The sequence below is a fragment of the Ambystoma mexicanum genome, chromosome 4q (genome assembly GCF_040938575.1).
Source record: "Ambystoma mexicanum isolate Mex_15411 chromosome 4q, UKY_AmexF1_1, whole genome shotgun sequence".
Taxonomy (NCBI): Eukaryota; Metazoa; Chordata; class Amphibia; order Caudata; family Ambystomatidae; genus Ambystoma; species Ambystoma mexicanum.
In genome coordinates, this window is record NC_090928.1 from 1,318,868,081 (window position 1) to 1,318,874,080 (window position 6,000).

Consider the following 6,000-nt stretch of genomic DNA (forward strand, 5'->3'; position numbering starts at 1 on the left):
CACTGCTGCACTTCATCCTTCATTACATCACAGCAGCACTTCACCCTTCATTACATCACGTCAGCGCTTCATCCTTCATTACATCACTGCAGCGCTTCATTACATCAATGGAGCGCTTCATCCTTCATTACATCACTGCAGCACTTTACCCTTCATTACATCACTGCAGCACTTCACCCTTCATTACATCACTGCAGAGGTTCACCCTTCATTACATCACTGCAGCAATTCACCGTTCATTACATCACTGCAGCGCTTCATCCTTCATTGCTTCACTGCAGCGCTTCATCCTTCATTACATCACAGCAGCGCTTCATCCTTCATTACATCACTGCAGCGCTTCATCCTTCATTGCTTCACTGCAGCGCTTCATCCTTCATTACATCACTGCAGCGCTTCACCCTTCATTACATCACTGCAGCGCTTCATTACATCACTGCAGTGCTTCATCCTTCATTATATCACTGCAGCGCTTCATCCTTCATTACATCATTGCCGCGCTTCATCCTTCATTGCTTCACCGCAGCGCTTCATCCTTCATTACGTCACTGCAGCGCTTCACCCTTCATTACATCACTGCAGCGCTTCAGCCTTCATTACATCACTGCAGTGCTTCACCCTTCATTACATCACTGCAGCACTTCAGCCTTCATTGCTTCACTGCAGCGCTTCACCCTACATTACATCACTGCAGCGCTTCATCCTTCATTACATCACTGCAGCGCTTCACCCTTTAATACATCACAGCAGCGCTTCACCCTTCATTACATCACTGCAGCGCTTCATTACATCATGGAGCGCTTCATCCTTCATTACATAACTGCAGCACTTCACCCTTCATTGCATCTCTGCAGCGCTTCATCCTTCATTACATCACAGCAGCGCTTCATCCTTCATTACATCACTGCAGCGCTTCTGGAAACAAGGGTGCTGGTAACCTTTCCGGCACCCTTGTTTCCAGACCGCCACACTCGGAGTATGCCTGCTGGGACCATTGCACCTGACAGGTCTTACCCTGGCGGGCGCAGCAGCCCCAGTAGGCAGACTCATCACAGAAGCACAAGCACCATTAGTCGCAGTGCCGGTGCTATCTTCCCCCCCATGTTCTACACCCATGCTTCATCCTTCATTACATCACTGCAGCGCTTCCCCCTTCATTACATCACAGCAGCGCTTCATCCTTCATTAAATCACTGCAGCACTTCACCCTTCATTACATCACTGCAGAGCTTCACCCTTCATTACGTCTCTGCAGCAATTCACCGTTCATTACATCACTGCAGCGCTTCATCCTTTATTGCTTCACTGCAGCGCTTCATCCTTCATTACATCACTGCAGCGCTTCATCCTCCATTATATCACTGCAGCGCTTCATCCTTCATTACATCACTGCAGCACTTCACCCTTCAATACATCACAGCAGCGCTTCACCCTTCATTACATCACTGCAGCGCTTCATTACATCACTGGAGCGCTTCATCCTTCATTACATCACTGCAGCGCTTCATCCTTCATTACATCACTGCAGCGCTTCATCCTTCATTACATCACTGCAGCGCTTCATCCTCCATTATATCACTGCAGCGCTTCATCCTTCATTACATCACTGCAGCACTTCACCCTTCAATACATCACAGCAGCGCTTCACCCTTCATTACATCACTGCAGCGCTTCATTACATCACTGGAGCGCTTCATCCTTCATTACATCACAGCAGCGCTTCACTCTTCATTACATCACTGCAGCGCTTCATTACATCACTGGAGCGCTTCATCCTTCATTACATCACTGCAGCGCTTCATCCTTCATTACATCACTGCAGCGCTTCACCCTTCATTACATCACTGCAGCGCTTCATCCTTCATTACATCACTGCAGCTCTTCACCCTTCATTTGATCACTGCAGCGCTTCATCCTTCATTACATCACTGCAGTGCTTCATCCTTCATTACATCACTGCAGAGCTTCACCCTTCATTACATCACTGCAGCTCTTCATCCTTCAGTGCATCACTGCAGTGCTTCATCGTTCATTACATCACTGCAGCACTTCATTACATCACTACAGCGCTTTATCCTTCATTACATCTTTGCAGCGCTTCACCCTTCATTACATCACAGCAGCACTTCACCCTTCATTACATCACTGCCGCGCTTCATCCTTCATTACATCACTGCAGCGCTTCACCCTTCATTACATCACAGCAGCACTTCACCCTTCAATACATCACAGCAGCGCTTCACCCTTCAATACATCACAGCAGCGCTTCACCCTTTGATACATCACAGCAGCGCTTCATCCTTCATTACATCACAGCAGCGTTTCACCCTTCATTACATCACAGCAGCACTTCACCCTTCAATACATCACAGCAGCGCTTCACCCTTCAATACATCACAGCAGCGCTTCATCCTTCATTACATCACAGCAGCGCTTCACCCTTCATTACATCACTGCAGCGCTTCATCCTTCATTACATCACTGCAGCGCTTCATTACACCACTGCAGTGCTTCTTCCTTCATTACATCACTGCAGCGCTTCATTACATCACTGCAGCGCTTTCCCCTTCATTACATCACTGCAGCGTTTCATCCTTCATTACTTCACTGCAACGCTTCACCCTTCATTACATCACTGTCGCGCTTGACCCTTCATTACATCACTGCAGCCCTTCATTACATCACTGCAGCGCTTCATCCTTCATTACATCACTGCAGTGCTTCATTACATCACTGCAGCACTTCATTACATCAGTGCAGCGCTTCATCCTTCATTACATCATTGCAGTGCTTCATTACATCACTGCAGCACTTCATTACATAGTGCAGCGCTTCCTCCTTCATTGCATCACTGCAGCGCTTCATCCTTCATTACATCACTGCAGCACTTCACCCTTCATTGCATCACTCCAGCGCTTCATCCTTCATTACATCATTGCAGTGCTTCATTACATCACTGCAGCACTTCATTACATCACTGCATCGCTTCATCCTTCATTACATCATTGCAGTGCTTCATTACATCACTGCAGTGCTTCATCCTTCATTACATCACTGCAGCGTTTCATTACATCACTGCAGCACTTCATTACATCACTGCAGCACTTCATTACATCACTGCATCGCTCAATCCTTCATTACATCACTGCAGTGCTTCACCCTTCATTACATCACTGCAGCGCTTCATTACACCACTGCAGCGCTTCATTACACCACTGCAGCACTTCATCCTTCATTACATAACTGCAGCACTTCATTACATCACTGCATCGCTTCATCCTTCATTACATCACTGCAGTGCTTCATCCTTCATTACATCACTGCAGCTCTTCATCCTTCATTACATCATTTCAGCGCTTCACCCTTCATTACATCACTGCAGCGCTTTACCCTTCATTACATCACTGCAGCGCTTCATCCTTCATTACATCACTGCAGCGGTTCACCCTTCAATACATCATAGCAGCGCTTCACCCTTCATTACATCACGGCAGTGCTTCACCCTTCATTACATCACTGCAGCGCTTCATTACATCACTGGAGCGCTTCATCCTTCATTACATCACTGCAGCGCTTCACCCTTCATTTGATCACTGCAGCGCTTCTTCCTCATTACATCACAGCAGCGCTTAATCCTTCATTACATCACTGCAGTGCTTCATCCTTCATTGCATCTCTGCAGTGCTTCATCCTTCATTACATCACTGCAGCGCTTCATTACATCACTGGAGTGCTTCATCCTTCATTGCATCACTGCAGCGCTTCACCCTTCATTGCATCACTGCAGTGCTTCATCCTTCATTGCATCTCTGCAGCACTTTACCCTTCATTACATCACTGCAGCGCTTCACCCTTCATTACATCACTGCAGAGCTTCACCCTTCATTACATCACTGCAGCAATTCACCGTTCATTACATCACTGCAGCGCTTCATTACATCACTGGAGCGCTTCATCCTTCATTACATCACTGCAGCGCTTCACCCTTCATTTGATCACTGCAGCGCTTCATCCTTCATTACATCACAGCAGTGCTTCACCCTTCATTACATCACTGCAGCGCTTCATCCTTCATTGCATCACTGCAGCACTTCATCCTTCATTCTATCACTGCAGCACTTCTTTACATCACTGCAGCGCTTCATCCTTCATTACATCTCTGCATCGCTTCACCCTTCATTACATCACTGCAGCGCTTCATCCTTCATTACATCACTGCAGTGCTTCACCCTTCATTACATCACAGCAGCGCTTCATTCCATCACTGCAGTGATTCACCCTTCATTACATCACTGCAGCGCATCATCCTTCATTACATCACTGCAGCGCTTCACCCTTCATTACATCACTGCAGCGCTTCACCCTTCAATACATCACAGCAGCGCTTCACCCTTCATTACATCACAGCAGCGCTTCACCCTTCATTACATCACTGCAGCGCTTCATCCTTCATTACATCACTGCAGCACTTTACCCTTCATTACATCACTGCAGTGCTTCACCCTTCATTACATCACTGCAGAGCTTCACCCTTCATTATATCACTGCAGCAATTCACCGTTCATTGCAACACTGCAGCGCTTCATCCTTCATTGCTTCACTGCAGTGCTTCATCCTTCATTACATCATTGCAGTGCTTCACCCTACATTGCTTCACTGCAGCGCTTCATCCTTCATTGCATCACAGCAGCGCTTCATCCGTCATTACATCACTGCAGCGCTTCACCCTTCAATACATCACAGCAACGCTTCACCCTTCATTACATCACTGCAGCGCTTCATTACATCACTGGAGCGCTTCATCCTTCATTACATCACTGGAGCGCTTCATCCTTCATTACATCACTGCAGCGCTTCACCCTTCATTTGATCACTGCAGCGCTTCACCCTTCATTACATCACTGCAGCGCTTCATCCTTCATTGCATCTCTGCAGCACTTCATCCTTCATTACATCACTGCAGCGCTTCATTACATCACTGGAGCACTTCATCCTTCATTGTATCACTGCAGCGCTTCACCCTTCATTACATCATGCAGCGCTTCATTACATCACTGCAGCGCTTCATCCTTCATTACATCACTGCAGAGCTTCATCCTTCATTACATCACTGCAGCGCTTCATCCTTCATTACATCACTGCAGCGCTTCACCCTTAATTACATCACTGCAGCTCTTCACCCTTCATTGCATCATTGCAGCACTTCATTACATCACTGCAGTGCTTCATCCTTCATTACATCTCTGCAGCGCTTCACCCTTCATTACATCACAGCAGCACTTCACCCTTCATTACATCACTGCAGCGCTTCATCCTTTAATACATCACAGCAGCGCTTCATCCTTCATTACTTCACAGCAGCGCTTCACCCTTCATTACATCACAGTAGCGCTTCATCCTTCATTACATCACTGCAGCGCTTCACCCTTCAATACATCACACCAGCGCCTCACACTTCAATACATCACAGCAGTGCTTCATCCTTCATTGCATCACTGTAGCGCTTCTTTACATCACTGCATTGTTCATTCTTTATTACATCACTGTTGCGCTTCATTACATCACTGCAGCGCTTCATTACATCACTGCAGCGCTTCATTACATCACTGGAGTGCTTCATTCTTCATTGCATCACTGCAGCGCTTCACCCTTCATTACATCATGCAGCGCTTCATTACATCACTGCAGCGCTTCATCCTTCATTACATCACTGCAGCCCTTTACCCTTCATTACATCACTGAGGCGCTTCTTTCCTTCATTGCATCACTGCAGCACTTCATCCTTCATTGTATCAATGCAGCACTTCATTACATCACTGCAGCGCTTCATCCTTCATTACATCACTGCAGCGCTTCACCCTTCATTACATCACTGCAGCGCTTCATCCTTCATTACATCACTGCAGCGCTTCATCCTTCATTACATCACTGCAGCGCTTCACCCTTCATTACATCACTGCAGCTCTTCATCCTTCATTGCATCTTTGCAGCGCTTCACCC